At 46.8% G+C, this 16,911-nt stretch overlaps 1 protein-coding gene across 2 annotated transcripts in view; it reads left to right on the forward strand.

The window, feature by feature from the left end:
- Positions 1-10,590: 10,590 nt before the first annotated feature.
- Positions 10,591-16,911, forward strand: part of LOC117355252 (oocyte zinc finger protein XlCOF6-like) — a 34,135-nt gene continuing 27,814 nt past the window's right edge. The window contains exons 1-2 of one of the 2 annotated variants that reach the window (XM_033933548.1): positions 10,591-10,632; positions 10,935-11,061. The gene's annotated coding sequence lies outside the window, so the exon portion shown is untranslated. The remainder of the gene's footprint in view (positions 10,633-10,934; positions 11,062-16,911) is intronic. The other variant, XM_033933546.1, reaches the window with a different exon arrangement.

Genomic DNA, 16,911 nt, shown 5'->3' on the forward strand with positions numbered 1-16,911 from the left:
GATTGAAAGCAGGGTGAAATTCAAGATCTTTATCTCAGAATGGCAATAGCTAGCAGCAAGACACAATACCATACACCAGCACACGCCCTACGCTTGAGCCAAGAATCTCTGTTGGAAATACCCTCCTTCAGAGACATGAGATAAAAAGCAACAGGACAAAAATGTTCTCAGTGATAGCTTCAATGTGGTGGAACTTCCGAAGGAATTAAAACTAGGAAACGTCACTGGAAAGTTCAAGAAAGGAATAAAGACCCTCCTCTTCACAGACTGCTTTAACTAATAAAGCAACATAAAACACGACATGGAGCATGAGGAAAGTATGGCACAGTGGTTAAAACTACAGCATCAGCACCTTGAAATTGTAGGTTCAAACCCACGCTACTCCTGCCCATCAATCGCTGTTCCACAATTGACCAGAGAATCGGCCACTAGCCATCCAGTCGGTATTACTGCATCTCCCACTTAATCCCCCCCCATTGCCCCATATACATTATATAGATTGTGAGCCAGCTGGGACAGACAGGGAAAAATTCTTGAGTACCTGAATAAATTAATGTAAAGCATTCTGAGCTTCCCTGGAGAATGGTATAGAAAATTAAAGAAATATAAATAGAATATAAATGTGTGCAAATAAGTAGGATTTAGTATGAACATAGTACACGATACCAGTATTTTATGTGTAAATACATAGGATGATTGACTAGGGTATGAATGTGTCTGTATTACATAAGAACATAAGAGTTGCCTCCGCTGGGTCAGACCAGAGATCCATCGCGCCCAGCAGACCGCACCCACGGCGGCCCATCAGGTCCATGACCTGTTAAGTGGTTCCTGCCTTTTCCTATAACCTATCTCTAAATCTATCTGTACCCCTCAATCCCCTTATCCTTCAGGAATTTATCTAAACCTTCCTTGAACCCCCGTAGCGTGCCCTGCCCTATCACAATCTCCGAGAGCGCGTTCCATGTGTCCACCACCCTCTGGGTAAAGAAGAACTTCCTAGCATTTGTTCTAAACTTGTCCCCTTTCAATTTCTCTGAGTGCCCCTTGTACTTGCGGTTCCCCACAGTCTGAAGAATCTGTCCCTGTCTACCTTCTCTATGCCTTTCAGGATTTTGAAGGTTTCTATCATGTCTCCTCTAAGTCTTCGCTTCTCCAGGGAGAAGAGCCCCCAGCTTTTCTAACCTGTCAGCATATGACAGGTTTTCCATTCCTTTTATCAATTTAGTTGCCCTTCTCTGAACTCCCTCAAGTATTGCCATGTCCTTCCTGAGGTATGGTGACCAGTACTGGACACAGTACTCCAGATGCGGGCGCACCATTGCCCGATACAGTGGCATGATGCCTTCCTTTGTTCTGGTCGTGATACCCTTTTTGATGATACCCAACATTCTGTTTGCTTTCTTGGAAGCTGCTGCACATTGTGACGATGCTTTCATTGTTGTATCCACTAACACACCTAGGTCTCTTTCAAGGTTACTTACCCCTAGCAGTGATCCCCCCATTTTGTAGCTGAACATCGGGTTCTTTTTCCCTACATGCATGACCTTGCATTTCTCTACATTGAAGCTCATTTGCCACTTTTTTGCCCATTCTTCCAGTCTCGCCAGGTCCCTTTGCAGGTCTTCACAGTCTTCCATGGTTCTAACCCTACTGCAGAGTTTAGTATCATCTGCAAATTTAATAACCTCACATTTTGTCCCCGTCTCCAGGTCGTTTATGAAGATATTGAACAGGATCGGTCCCAGTACCGACCCCTGCGAAACTCCGCTCGTGACCCATCGCCAGTCTGAGTATTGGCCCTTCATTCCAACCCTCTGTTTCTTGCCCTCCAACCAGTGTTTAATCCATCAATAGACATCCCCTTTCACCCCGTGGTTCCCCAGCTTCTTGAGCAGCCGTTCATGGGGTACCTTGTTGAAGGCCTTTTGGAAGTCAAGGTAAATGATGTCAATGGATTCCCCTTTGTCCCTCTGGCTGTTAATCCCTTCAAAGAAATGCAGTAAAGTTTGTGAGGCATGACCTTCCCTTGCAGAAGCAATGCTGGCTCGCCCTCAGCTGTCCATTGTTTTCTATGTGCTCGCAGATGCTGTCCTTAACCAGTGCTTCCATCATCTTTCCCGGAACCGAGGTCAAGCTCACCGGCCTGTAGTTTCCTGGGCCACCCCTCGATCCCTTCTTGAAAATAGGCGTGACATTTGCTATTTTCCAGTCCTCCGGGATCTCGCCAGTTTTTAAGGATAGGTTATATATTTGCTGGAGTGTTTCCACTATTTCGTTTCTCAGTTCTGTTAGTACCGTTGGGTGGATTCCGTCCGGGCCTGGTGATTTGTCGCTCTTCAATCTATCTATCTGTCGGAGGACATCCTCTTGGCTTACCTCTATTTGCTCCAGTTTTTCATCTTGATCCCCACTTATGATCTCCTCGGGCTCCGGAACATTGGATGTGTCCTCGCTCGTGAAAACCGACGAGAAGAACTTGTTTAACCTGTCGGCTACCTCTTTTTCCTCCTTTACCACTCCTTTTCTGTCTCCATCATCCAACGGTCCCACTTCCTCCCTTGCCGGTTGCTTTCCCTTTACATACCTGAAGAACGGTTTGAAGTTTCTCGCTTCCCTCGCCAGCCTCTCTTCATATTCTCTTTTTGCTTCCCTAACCACTCGGTGACATTCCCGTTGGTGTTTTTTGTGTTCCTTCTGGTTGTCTTCAGTCTAGTCCTTCTTCCATTTTCTGAACGATATTTTCTTGTCCCCTATCGCCTTTTTTACTGCATCTGTTATTCACACCGGGTTTTTTGTTTGATTCTTTTTGCACCCTTTCCTAAACCTGGTTACATACGGGTTTTGTGCCTTGTGCACCGTGTCCTTGAGTATGGACCAGGTCTTTTCAATGGTCTCCAGCTTCCCTGAGCCACTTCTGAGTTTCTTTCCCACCATTTTCCTCATAGTGTCGTAGTTCCCTTTTCTGAAATTGAGAGCTGTCGTCGTGGTTCTTTTTACCTTTGATGTTCTTACTTCTAATTTGCACTGGATCATGTTGTGATCACTGTTTCCCAGTGGTGCTATTACTACCACCTCATATTCGGGTCCCTCTAGTCCATTGAGGATTAGGTCGAGAGTGGCATCTCCTCGCGTCGGTTCCGTGACCATCTGTTCCATGAAACAGTCCCTCACAGCCTCCAGGAATTTTGTTTCCCTCGCACAGTTGGAGTGTCCAATGCTCCAGTCTATCCCAGGGTAGTTGAAATCCCCCATCACCACCACACTTCCGCTTTTGCATTGCTGCCTCAATTCAGCCTCCAGGTCCTGGTCTTCGGCTTCTGGTTGTCCTGGTGGGCAATAGTACCGTCCCAGTTTTATGTCAGCCCCATTTCTTCCTGGTAACTTAACCCATAGTGATTCCAAACCGTCCGCCCTTATTGCTGTTTCCATCCTGGTCGAGTGAATGGAGTCCCTTATGTATAGCGCTATTCCTCCACCCTTCTCCTGTAGAGTTGTTGTCCTTAGACTACCATGTTTCTGTGACTCCAATTATGTCTAGGTCCTCTTTGTTGACTATGACTTCTAGCTCTCCCATTTTGGTTCTTAGACTCCTTGCATTTGTGTATAAGCAATTCAGGTCCCGGTTGTTTGCTTTCCCTGCTAGTTTTTCTCGTGGTTTGGTGTTCCCTCCGATCCCCTTGTGGGCTGTCGGCTCCTGAGGTACACTTTGTTCTTCCTCCTGCGGCATGCCTTCCCCGTCCTCAGCCTGCTTCCCCAATTTCACATGTTCCTCTATCTCCTGCTGTTCGTTCTTCTTTTTGCTCTCTAGTTTCACTTGTTCCTTGTACCCCTGTATTTCATCCTTTGGTCCTTTTTCACATTTTTCCTGCTCGTCCTTAAGTCTCTCTCTACTTTTTACCCGCTCAGTATCTTCATTTGATACTCTTGTCCGAAAGCGTCATTGTTAGATCGTCTGTCGGCTTTCCCCTTCTCCTCAGTTTAAAGCCTTGTCTATTTCATTCTTGACGTTGTTTGAAAACCATCTCAGAAAACGCTAACTCTGTATTGTAACATGGAGGGCTATGTACGTCAACGCACACAGTTTAGGAAACAAGATCCTGGAATTGGAAACAGAAATAAGGAATGCCGACCTGGATGTGGTGGCGATATCCGAAACCTGGCTCACAGACTCCCACGGGTGGGACATGGTCATACCGGGTTACAACATGCTTCGCCGGGACAGAGAGGGTAGGAAGGGAGGGGGTGTAGCATTATATACTAAAGATGACATTAAGGTCACGAGAATCTCAGATGTCCAGTATACTGGGGAATCCCTTTGGGTTAATTTGGCCAGAGGGAAGGACAAATGCTTGTATCTTGGCGTAATTTACAGACCCCCAAGACAGCAGGATGACCTGGATATGGAAATAATCGAAGATATAGAAAATATCACCTTGCGTGGGGACACAGTATTGCTAGGTGACTTCAACATGCCTGATGTGGATTGGGTTACACTTACCTCTGCTTCCGGCAGCAGCAGGAGGCTATTAAATCTATGAAAGGAGCAAGCCTCAGGCAACTGGTGTTGGAACCGACAAGGGATCAGGCAATACTGGACCTGATACTTACCAATGGAGAAAATGTCACAGAGGTCTCGGTGGGCGACACATTGGCCTCCAGTGACCACAACATGGTATGGTTCAATATCAGGAAAGGTTTCACTAAATCTACTACACTAACCAAAGTCCTCAAATTCAAGGACACAAATTTCAAAGAAATGGGAGACTTCGTTCAACAGGCGCTACAAAGCCAAGAAGAAACCGATAACGTGGAAGACATGTGGTCGACTTTGAAAGCAACCATACAAGAAGCAACAAACCGCTATGTAAAATCAGTAAGTAAACGGCGAAGGAACAATAAGCCACAGTGGTTTACTGTGGAGATCTCAGACCTGATCAAGGAGAAGAAAAAAGCATTCATCTCTTACAAACAATCAGGGAAGCAGGACTCTAGAGCAGACTACCTGGCCAAATCAAAAGCCGTCAAAACAGCAGTCAGGGAGGCTAAATTCCTCATGGAGGAGTCTCTAGCAAAGAACATCCAGAAGGGAGATAAATCCTTCTTCAGGTATATCAGTGATAGAAGAAAAAAACTCAGGCGGGATTGTACGTCTTAGGAAACCAGACGGAGACTATGTGGAAAAGGATTCGGAAAAAGCCCAACTATTAAATGAATACTTCTGCTCAGTCTTCACCCGAGAAGCGCCAGGGCTCGGCCCTCAGCTACAGACAAGGGTTGGCTCAGTTGACCCGTTTAGTAACTTTGAGTTTACGCCCAGCAGTGTCTACGGTGAGCTGTCAAAGCTCAAGGTTAACAAAGCAATGGGGCCGGACAACCTGCACCCCAGGGTGCTTAGGGAGCTGAGTGATGTCTTGGCGGAGCCACTGTCCGCGCTCTTCAACCTCTCCCTTAGTACAGGCAGCGTCCCGTTGGACTGGAGGACGGCTAACGTCATTCCACTCCACAAGAAAGGCTCAAAGATGGAGACAGCAAACTACAGACCAGTGAGTCTAACATCGATAGTGAGCAAACTAATGGAAACTCTAATCAAACACCAATTAGATAAGATCCTGGATGAGGAGAATCTACGGGATCCCCGACAACATGGATTTACTAAGGGGAGATCCTGCCAATCCAACCTGATCAGCTTCTTTGACTGGGTAACGGGGAAGCTGGATATAGGGGAGTCCCTGGACATCGTGTACCTGGACTTTAGCAAAGCATTCGATAGCGTACCACACCGCAGGTTACTGAGCAAGATGAGTTCTATAGGATTAGGTAACACATTGACGAAATGGGTTGGGAGCTGGCTTGGAGGTAGGCTCCAAAGGGTGGTGGTGAACGGCACCCCCTCCGAAATGACGGAGGTGATTAGTGGAGTACCACAGGGCTCAGTCTTGGGCCCAATCCTATTCAACATCTTTATAAGAGACTTGGCAGAAGGGCTTCGAGGTAAAATAACATTATTTGCCGATGACGCCAAACTGAGTAATGTAGTGGGCAAATGCACAACAGACGAAGATTCAGTGCCCGACAACATGATGCACGACCTACTCCTACTGGAGCGATGGTCTAGGACATGGCAACTCAACTTCAATGCCAAAAAATGCAAAGTTATGCACCTGGGCAGACAGAATCCATGCAAGTCTTATACCCTTAATGGCGAGATCCTAGCAAAAACGGTAGCAGAACGAGACTTGGGGGTAATCGTCAGTGAGGACATGAAGTCTGCCAATCAAGTGGAGCAGGCTTCGTCCAAGGCAAGACAAATCATGGGCTGCATACGAAGGGGTTTCATCAGTCGTAAGGCGGAAGTCATTATGCCATTGTATAGATCCATGGTGAGGCCCCACCTGGAATACTGTGTGCAATTCTGGAGGCCGCATTATCGCAAGGATGTGCTGAGACTGGAGTCGGTGCAAAGAATGGCCACCCGGATGGTCTCGGGACTCAAGGATCTACCATACGAAAAACGGCTTGACAAATTACAGCTATACTCGCTCGAGGAGCGCAGAGAGAGGGGGGACATGATCGAGACGTTCAAGTATCTTACGGGCCGCATCGAGGCGGAGGAAGATATCTTCTTTTTCAAGGGTAACATGACAACAAGAGGGCATCCGTTGAAAATCAGGGGCGGGAAACTACGAGGTGACACCAGGAAATTCTTTTTCACTGAAAGAGTGGTTGATCGCTGGAATAGTCTTCCACTACAGGTGATTGAAGCCAGCAGCGTGCCTGATTTTAAGGCCAAATGGGATCGGCACATGGGATCTCTTCACAGGGCAAAGGTAGGGGAGGGACATTAAGGTGGGCAGACTAGATGGGCCGTGGGCCCTTATCTGCCGTCTATTTCTATGTTTCTATGTTTCATTACAGAAGCGCGTGTAAACCGCTCTGAATTGACTCCCCAGTCACTAGTAGCAGTATAGAAGCTTTGAATAAACAATACATAGGTTGTTATTTTTGTTAGCAACTGCATGTTTAAGAAATGCTTCTTTCCCATTGGAGAACATAGTAGATGACGGCAGATAAAGATCCGAATGGTCCATCCAGTCTGCTCAACCTGATTCAATTTAAATTTTTTAATTTTTTTTTCTTAGCTATTTCTGGGCCAGAATCCAAAGCTCTACCCGGTACTGTGCTTGGGTTCCAACTGCAGAAATCTCCGTTAAAACCTACTCCAGCCCATCTACACCCTCCCAGTCATTGAAGCCCTCCCCAGCCCATCCTCTACCAAACGGCCATATACAGATACAGACCGTGCAAGTCTGTCATCTACTATGTTACTATGTAATTTTTAATATTATTTTCTGATTCTAGATCTTCTGTGTTCATCTTACGCTTCTTTGAACTCAGTCACAGTTTTCCTCTCCACCATCTCTCTCGGGAGCGCATTCCAGGCATCCACCACCCTCTCTGTAAAGTAGAATTTCCTAACATTGCCTTTGAATCTACCACCCCTCAACTCAAATTATGTCCTCTGGTTTTACCATTTTCCTTTCTCTGGAAAAGATTTTGTTCTACGTTAATACCCTTCAAGTATTTGAATGTCTGAATCATATCTCCCCTGTCCCTCCTTTCCTCTAGGACAGGGGTGCCCAACACGTTGATCGCGATCGACAGCTCGCTCGCTCAGGCGACCCCAGTCGATCGCAGAGCGGGTTCCCTTCTTCCCTTCTCTTTTTTCCCCTCCTGACTGGCCTGCTCCTGAATTCTGCTGCTGCCTCCGCTGCTCAACATTAAAAAAACAAAAAACAAAACGGTTTGGAGAATTTATGCTCCGTGGGCTAAAGTGTGCTTGTACCGGCTTCCCTCTGAAACCGGAAGTTATGTCGGGGGGGAGAGAAGGGAAGCCGGCACGCACATGTTAGAGCCCCATTCGCGGGCTAAAGCGGGAGACAGGTCAGTGAAGCTTGTGATTAGCTCTTCTTGCTGCCAGGTCCTGCCTACTTTCTGTTTCCTCAAAGGCAGGACCCAGCAGCATTTCTCCCAATAGGTCGATCTTGGGCCGATCAGTCTTCCTCTTCCCGACGTCAATTCTGCCGTCGGAGAGGAAGTTCTGGCCAGCGGAACTTCCTCTCCGATGGCAAAATTGATGTCAGGTTGAGGAATGCTGGTGGGCCCAAAGCAAGGAGAGCTTAGCCGGCGGCGGGCGGCTTTGGGGGCCTGTTATCTGATGGCAGCGGCAGTGGCAGTGGCTTGGGGGAGGGCAGGGAGGGAGAAAGAGGGCAGGAAGGGAGTCAGAAGGAAAGAAGAGAAACAAAAAAAAAGAAAGGGGGCATGAAGAGAGAAAGAAAGGGCAGGGAGAGAAGAAGAAAATGTTGGGGGGGGGGAATGAGGTCAGGAGGAGAGGAAGCATACAGGCTAAAAGAAGGGAAGAAAGATTGGATGCACAGTCAGAAGAAGAAAGTGCAACCAGAGACTCATGAAATCACCAGACAAGGTAGGAAAAATGATTTTATTTTATTTTAAATTTAGTGATCAAAATGTGTCTGAATTTATATCTGCTGTCTATATTTTACAATATGGTCCCCTTTTACTAAACCGCAATAGAGGTTTTTAGCGCAGGGAGCTTATGCGCGTCGAGAGCAGCGCTGGGCATTCAGCGCAGCTCCCTGCGCTAAAAACTGCTATCGTGGTTTAGTAAAAAGGGAGGGGGTGGGTATTTGTCTATTTTTGTATGGTTGTTACTGAGGTGACAGTGCATAGAGTCATCTGCTTTGACCTCTTTGAAAAAACCCCGGAATAGGAATGATAATTAACAATTCTATGAGTACAGTGTGCGTTGTGTTTTTTAAAAATTTTATTGTTGGTAGATCATTTTGACTTGGTCATTTTAAAAGTAGCTCGCAAGCCCAAAAAGTTTGGGCACCCCTGCTCTAGGGTATACATATTCAGGGCTTCCAGTCTCTCCTCATACATTTTCTGGCGCAAGCCTCCTATCATTTTCGTCACCCTCCTCTGGACCGCCTCAAGTCTTCTTACATCCTTCGCCAGATACAGTCTCCAAACTGAACACAATACTCCAAGTGGGGCTTTACCAATGACCTGTTCAGGGACATCAACACCTTCTTCTTTCCACTGGTTACGCCTCTTTTTATACAGCCCAGCATCCTTCTGGCAGCTGCCTTGTCACAGTTTTTTCGCCTTTAGATCTTCGGACACTATCACTCCAAGGTCCCCCTCCCCGTCCGTGCATATCAGCTTCTCTCCTCCCAGCATATACGGTTCCTTCCTATTATTAATCCCCAAATGCATTACTCTGCATTTCTTTGCATTGAATTTTAGTTGCCAGGCATTAGACCATTCCTCTAACTTTTGCAGATCCTTTTTCATATTTTCCACTCCCTCTTCGGTGTCTACTCTATTACAAATCTTGGTATCATCTGCAAAAAGGCACACTTTTCCTTCTAACCCTTCAGCAATGTCACTCACAATCATATTGAACAGGATCGGCCCCAGCACCGAACCCTGAGGAACTCCACTAGTCACCTTTCCTTCCTTCGAGCAACTTCCATTAACCACCACCCTCTGTTACCTATCAGCATTCTACTGTGTTTTGTTGGAAGCTGTGTTTCTATTTCATGACATGTTGCTATATTTTGTTATGGTTTCTCTGCATAAAAAAAAAGATGGCTCCTTTGCCATGAAGGTTGACTTTTAAGGCGGGAGAGTGTTGGCTGAACCCTTCATTGGTTGGGCCAAGGGCTGGGTCTGGGCTTTCAGGGGGTTCCCTGAGCCAGAGGAGAGGGAGAGACACTTCACTGGCCCAGAGCAGGATTAGGCTTTGCTCAGCCCCAGGAGCCCAAGTTGGGAGCTGCCGCAGTGCTTGCTGGGGGAAATTTCCCCCCCTCAGGGTTAGAAAGGAACTGGGGGGAGGAGCTGGTGACGTCACAAGGGAGAGGGCGGAGCTTCACAACGAGGGCTGAGAGATGCTCTTTGTTTTTGGCTCTGCCCCTTTTAATGCTGATTGGTCAGAATGGGTCCGCCCCCTAGCAAGACTAAGGAAGAAAAGGAGGAGGAGTTTGAGCTTTGTCCTAGCTAAGGAGCCAGCGCTGCCAGGGAAAGCAAGTCTGCGAGCTGGAAGGCGGGTGACGTCACAAGGGAGAGGGCGGAGCTTCACGCCGAAGTCTGAGAGACGCTCTTTGCTTCTGGCTCTGCCCCTTTTAGTGCTGATTGGTCAGAATGGGCCGCCCCCTAGCAAGACTAAGGGAGAAAAGGAGGAGGAGTTTGAGCTTTGTCCTAGCTCAGGAGCCAGCGCTGCCAGGGAAAGCAAGTATGCGAGCTGGAAGGCGGGTGACGTCACAAGGGAGAGGGCGGAGCTTCACAACGAAGCCTGAAAGACGCTTCTGGCTCTGCCCCTTTTAGTGCTGATTGGTCAGAATGGGTCCGCCCCCTAGCAAGACTAAGGGAGAAAGGAGGAGGAGTTTCAGTTTCATCCGCTGCTGATTGGTCAGAATGCTCATTGCTAGATTTTCCCTGAGGGCGGGAAAAGTCTTTGTGGCCAGAAGGAAAGGGAGTCGTCCATGTTGTGCTCTTCTCTCTCTTCCCAGCCCCAAGAGGGAAATGGCTGCAGGAGCTTCTGCTCAGGTAGGAGCTCCCCCTCCCCCACCCCCACTTTTCCTGGCAGGGGGAGGGGAGGGGACTTGGAATGACTTCGTTTGGAGGCTTAAGGGGCTGCCCTGGGCTTCCATTCAGCCTCTCCTCATCTCATGGTCCAAAAGAACAATCCAGTCTCTCATTCCATGTGATTTGATCAATTCCACTAGGTCACTTGGCGCCACTTCCACGCTCCATCCACATGTACACTAAGTAACTTACCTGCGCCAGGTCTACAATAATGTCTGATGGTGATGCTGAAGGGCTGAGGGTGTTCCTGGTTTGTGTTTCAGATGCAGGTGAAGTTTGAGGACGTGGCTGTCTCTTTCTCCCAGGAGGAGTGGGAATATTTAGATGAAGGGCAGAAGGAGCTTTACAGGGAGGTGATGAAGGAGAATTATGAGACTCTGATCTCCCTAGGTAAGGAGACATTTTTCTGCACTTCCTTTGCTCCAGAAACTTCCAAGTGTGATCTGGATCTCCCTATACTGACTAGAGAGTTGCGCGGGGACAGAAATCCCACCCGTCCCCGCCAAAGTCCCACCCGTCCCCGTGAGGAATCCTTCCGTCCCCACCCATCGCTATAAACTTCAGAAATAGTTATTTCATTTAATTATGCTACTGAATTAAAGGCTCTGGTAGAAACCCATTTACAAATAAGCAAAAAGACTTTATTAATTTGAAAATATTAATTGGGAAGAATATATACTTTGCAAACGGGTTTCTACCAGAGCCTCTAATGTTTATAAATTTTCATCAACACAACTAATATACTACTTTATCCTGAAGCAAAATTAAAAAAAAAAGAAATATAATTCTTTTCCTACCTTTGTTGCCTGGTTTCTGCTTTCCTCATGTTCTCATTCAATTCCTTCCATCCACTGTCTCTCTTCCTTCTGCATCTTCCATTTGCTCTGTTACTGTGCCTCTCCCCCCCCCTTCCAAATTGGTCTGGCACCCATCTTCTTCTCTCCGCTCCCCCCATAGTCTGGCATCTGTCTTCTTCCCTGAAAGCGTCTTCTCCCTACTCTCTCTTCCCCATTTCCTTTCAGCGTCCTTCTCCCCCCATCTTCCCCATGTCCTGTCAGCGTCCTTCTCCCCCCTCTGTCTTCCACATGTGCTTTCAGTGTCCTTCTCCCCCCTCTGCTTCCCCATGTCCTTTCAGCGTCCTTCTCCCTCTCTGTCTTCCCCATGGCCTTTCAGCGTCCTTCTCCACCCCCCCGTCTTCCCCATGTCCTTTTAGTGTCCTTCTCCACCCCTTTGTCTTCCCAATGTGCTTTCAGCATCCTTCTCCCCCCTCTGTCTTCCACAAGTGCTTTCAGAGTCCTCCCCCCCCGCCCTTCCCATGGCCTTTCAGCGTCCTTCTCCCTCTCTGTCTTGCCCATGGCCTTTCAGCGTCCTTCTCCACCCCCACCCCCGTCTTCCCCATGTCCTTTCAGCGTCCTTCTCCACCCCTTTGTCTTCCCCATGTGCTTTCAGCATCCTTCTCCCCCCTCTGTCTTCCACAAGTGCTTTCAGAGTCCTCCCCCCGCCCTTCCCATGGCCTTTCAGCATCCTTCTCCACCCCTTTGTATTCCCCATGTGCTTTCAGCGTCCTTCTCCCTCCTCTGTCTTCAAGTGCTTTCAGAGTCCTTCCCCCCCTCCCGTCTTCCCCATTGGCTTTCAGCGTCCTTCTCCCCCCTCCTTTTCTACCGCCCCGGGTGCAGCACAGCCGGCCAGGTCCCCTTTTGTGGCACTTCCCCGACCGACCGACAACAGCCCCGGTCCGACAAACCTCCCTGCCCTTAACTGCGAATCTAAATTACCTTATTACAGCTGCTGTAAGAAAATAATTTAGATTCGCAGCTACAGGGCAGGGAGGATTGTCGGACCGGGGCTGTTGTCGGTCGGTCGGGGAAGTGCCACAAAAGTAAGGTGACCTGGCCGGCCGCCCCCTCCCTTGGTAGCCACTCAAACCGTGAGGCTACTCTCCTCCTTACCTGCACTGCCTGCAGCACATAGTCAAACGGAAGTCTTCTCGACGTCAGCGCTGACGTCGGAAAGACCTCTGTTCGGCTCTGTGCTGCAAGCAGAGAAGGTAGGGAGAAGAAGAGCTGCGCGACTGAGTACATCCAGCCCCGCAGGAACCCCGCGACCCTAGAGGGCGTCCCCACGGGATCCCCGCGACCCTAGAGGGCGTCCCCACGGGATCCCCGCGACCCTAGGGGCGTCCCCACGGGATCCCCGTGACCCGAAGGGGTAACCCGCGGGTCCCGCGGGATTCCCGTCGTCCCCGTTCCCGTGCAGCTCTCTAATACTGACCTCTATCTTAAGCTGACAGTGGGAGGGACCATAAGACCATCTTGTGTGTCCTACTGTTTTTTCCCCTTTGAAATCAGAGACAGATTATTCTCTGTTTCTTGAAGAAGAGCTAAAATGCAGGGTCAGAGTAGCCCAAATGGTCAGAACCTGGCTGCAGAAGATTGCATTGTACAGTTGTGGTGTAGGGTCATGAAATGGTTAACTGTTGTTAAAATATTGTTCTGGTCTAAATAGCTGAAGAAAGTTTACAAAATATTGACTTCATCTGCCTAAAATGTATGTCCCTACCTTACCACATTGTAAGCTGAATAGATAAGAGTTTGAGGCATGATGTGCCCTGCCCTTCTGTACATGTAGCATTTAGACCTGTAAGATTTAGATAAGCAGAGAAATGAGCTAGTTTCCTATAGAACTATAAGTTGTACCCCTGAACTTATCATAAGTGCTGGCTTAGGACCAATAATAATTGTAGAAAGTTATAGAAGTAACAAATGAAAATTGTAGTTTTTGCATATATTAGTTTGCGAAAAGGGCATAAAAGTCCGTGTATTTCCTGTTTCTGACACTAGTAGGCAGGCTATTAACTGCACTAGAGTCCGGTATACCGTAATAAATTTCTTGTACTTTCTTCACGCCTCTGACTTTATGTGTCCAAGTGACCTTTCATTTGGCTTCTGAACAGGGACTTGAAGGTCTCTTGACCACTGGTTACTCGATTGGTCACTTGTTTCTGGTCCTACGGCTGATGTGTCTGCTTAGCCGGCTGCCTTCCTTTTGGGGGGTTGGCAGACCTCAGGACGTTGGACCGCTTCAACTGACTTATCTAGTCTCAGTTTAAAGTACAAGAATCTGTATCAGTTTAATCAGTTTAATTCTGTCCTGGAGTGGCCACCATCTGGTAAGTGGGAACTGATCATCCCTATCCTGTCTCTCGTCTCCTGCCTAGTAAGCCACGTGATCTGTCGCTGAAGTCGTGGGGGAAGGATTCTAGGAAACTGTTATTTTCTGGTTGAGTAACTGAACTGACATCTGTTGTTTTGTGTGTTTGAGAGTGTCTGAGACGTCCTTGAGGACGAAGCGAGTGTGGACCTGTTAGTACTGCGACTTCTCAGGAAACTACAAAGCCATGGCATAGAGGGGGATATACAAAGATGGATAGGCAAATGGCTGGAAAACCGAAAGCAGAGAGTGGGCATAAATGGGAAGTTCTCCGACTGGGAGAAAGTGACTAGTGGTGTACCCCAGGGCTCAGTACTTGGGCCGATCCTTTTTAATATTTATATCAATGACCTGGAGGAAGGAACATCCAGTGAGATCATCAAGTTTGCAGACGATACAAAACTATGCCGGGCGATCAGATCGCAGGAGGATAGAGAGAAACTCCAGAGCGACTTGTGTCGGTTAGAAACATGGGCGGAGAAATGGCAGATGAAGTTCAATGTGGAGAAATGCAAGGTAATGCATTTAGGCAATAAAAATAAGGAATACGAGTATACAATGTCAGGTGCAACTCTGGGGAAGAGTGAACAAGAAAAGGACCTGGGTGTACTGATAGATAGGACCCTGAAGCCGTCGGCACAATGCGCGGCAGCGGCAAAGAAGGCAAATAGAATGTTGGGCATGATAAAGAAAGGAATCTCGAGTAGATCGGAGAAAGTTATAATGCCGCTTTATAGGGCAATGGTCAGACCACACTTGGAATACTGCGTCCAACATTGGTCTCCCTACCTAAAGAAGGATATAAAACTGCTGGAGAGGGTGCAGAGACGAGCAACAAAACTGGTGAAGGGTATGGAGAAACTGGAATACGAGGACAGACTTATAACACTAGGATTGTTCTCCCTTGAGAAAAGAGACTGCGTGGGGATATGATCGAGACCTTCAAAATACTGAAAGGAATCGACAAAATAGAGCAGAGAAGATTATTTACATTGTCCAATTTGACACGGACTAGAGGACATGTAATGAAGCTAAGGGGGGACAGGTTCAGGACTAATGTCAGGAAGTTCTGCTTCACTCAGAGAGTGGTTGACACCTGGAATGCCCTCCCAGATGAGATTATTGTGGAATCGACCGTCCTAGGCTTCAAGAGCAAACTAGATGCATATCTCCTTAAGAAAGGCATATAAGGATATGGACTATAAATTACGACAGGTGTACACCTGGCAGGGCCTCCGCGTGTGCGGATCGCCGGACTTGATGGACCGAAGGTCTGATCCGGAGATGGCATTTCTTATGTTCTTATGTTCCCTAGTCCGGAGACAGGCAGGGCCAGGAATTCAGGGAAGTGTTTTTGTCCTCCATTGCACAATGGGGGGATGTCTGTCTACCTGTGGGGGATCCCTTGATATGTTAGCTAATTTTAAAAAGGGATTTATCTCTGATTACACTTAACAAATCAACCCTTATTTGTCTGTGCCAGTTAGAATGGCCGATATTTGGTGTGGGCTGGCCCCCTCTGGCTCCCTGGAAAAGGACATAACTCGTCAGGTTTTTATGCATTCGTTTGCTATCGGTTCCTCTTCCAGTCAGCCAATTTTTGCATTCCAATGGGAAAACCCTTCCACTGGACAAAGCTCCTAAGTAACCTGGACCCGTCTATCCCAGGGCTTTAAAATTAGCCCCACTCTATTCAGCACCGCCCTTGCTTCAGACCTTGCCAAATTCTTCCCTTCATCTGATTCCCAAGTCCTGCAGTATCCCGGGTTTTTTATGAGTTCTGTCTGTCCAAATGTATCAGTGAAGTTTAAACTGTCAGTTGTTCACAGCATGAGAGGAGAGTACTTTTCCTTTTGTGCTGATAAGGGCCATGAAGTGTTTAGCACTTCAAATGCGGTTTCTCCTGAAACAGATAAGTGGTTTTGCATTTGAAGTTTTTGGCTATGTTATAAAATGTTTATATATATTCAGAAATAAATATAAACGAAAAATATGATTTCTGGAAATTATATTCCATGCTAAAAAGAAGTTCTTTGTCCAAATTTAGAAGTTATTTGTCTAATTTAAAAATTCTGAAAAGGACTACATCTATAATTTGATCTCTTTGATCTTTATGCAACTCTCTCTCCTTTGTGAAATTCTGTAGGAAGGGGGAGTAAGTCTCTACTGAGACCCATGTTGATTGTAAAAAAAAAAATAAAAATGAACAATGTTTAAACTTGTGAGTACAGTAAAACCTTGGTTTGGGATCATAATTTGTTCCAGAAGCATGCTTGTAGTCCAGGGCACTCGTGTACAAAAATATACATACTTGTATTGCAAGCCCTTGCTCGTTTGGAACAGTCACTGCATTTCTGCAGCGTCATATAGAGAGGAACCATTGGCTCAGTTGTGAAAATGTGATGCTTCTATACTGTATGTATGTGTATTGCAAGACATTGCTGGTATATAAAATTTAATCATTGCTTGTCTTATAGAACACTTGCAAACCAAGTTATTTGCAATCCAAAGTTTTACTGAATATTCCAATCTTTGTTTTGTATTTCTTTTTATAAATCATGTAAGCTTAGTATAAAAATGTAACTTTTAGGAATAAGAATGTAATTTTTAGGAATGCTTTTGTATGGAAGTAAATATTTTTGCCAGTCAGCTGATAGTGAAGGAACTGCTGCTTTAGAGAGCGCTTGTGTCAGACTACCCTGCTTAGTGGGTGGATCCAGAACTGCATTTTACTTAATTTTTACAAGTCAGCTCTTTGGGGTAGGAACCTGATATAGACTAGGGATTGAGAACAATTCTTATGTGTTAGTAGACATCTTAAGTTCAATTATTTTGTACCTTCTCTAATCTTTTGTAAACCGCATAGCACTTCACGGTATTGCGGTATATAAACTGTTATTATTATTATTTATCTGAGTCTTTCAGATAGTGGGTCTGCCTTTTAAATTTTCCTGTGGCCATATTTACATTGAATTTAAGTATGCCTTCCTTGTGTCACCTACCTTGGCTTTCATATTTCCCAGGGTACCA

Source organism: Geotrypetes seraphini, chromosome 2 (genome assembly GCF_902459505.1).
Source record: "Geotrypetes seraphini chromosome 2, aGeoSer1.1, whole genome shotgun sequence".
NCBI classification, from domain to species: Eukaryota; Metazoa; Chordata; class Amphibia; order Gymnophiona; family Dermophiidae; genus Geotrypetes; species Geotrypetes seraphini.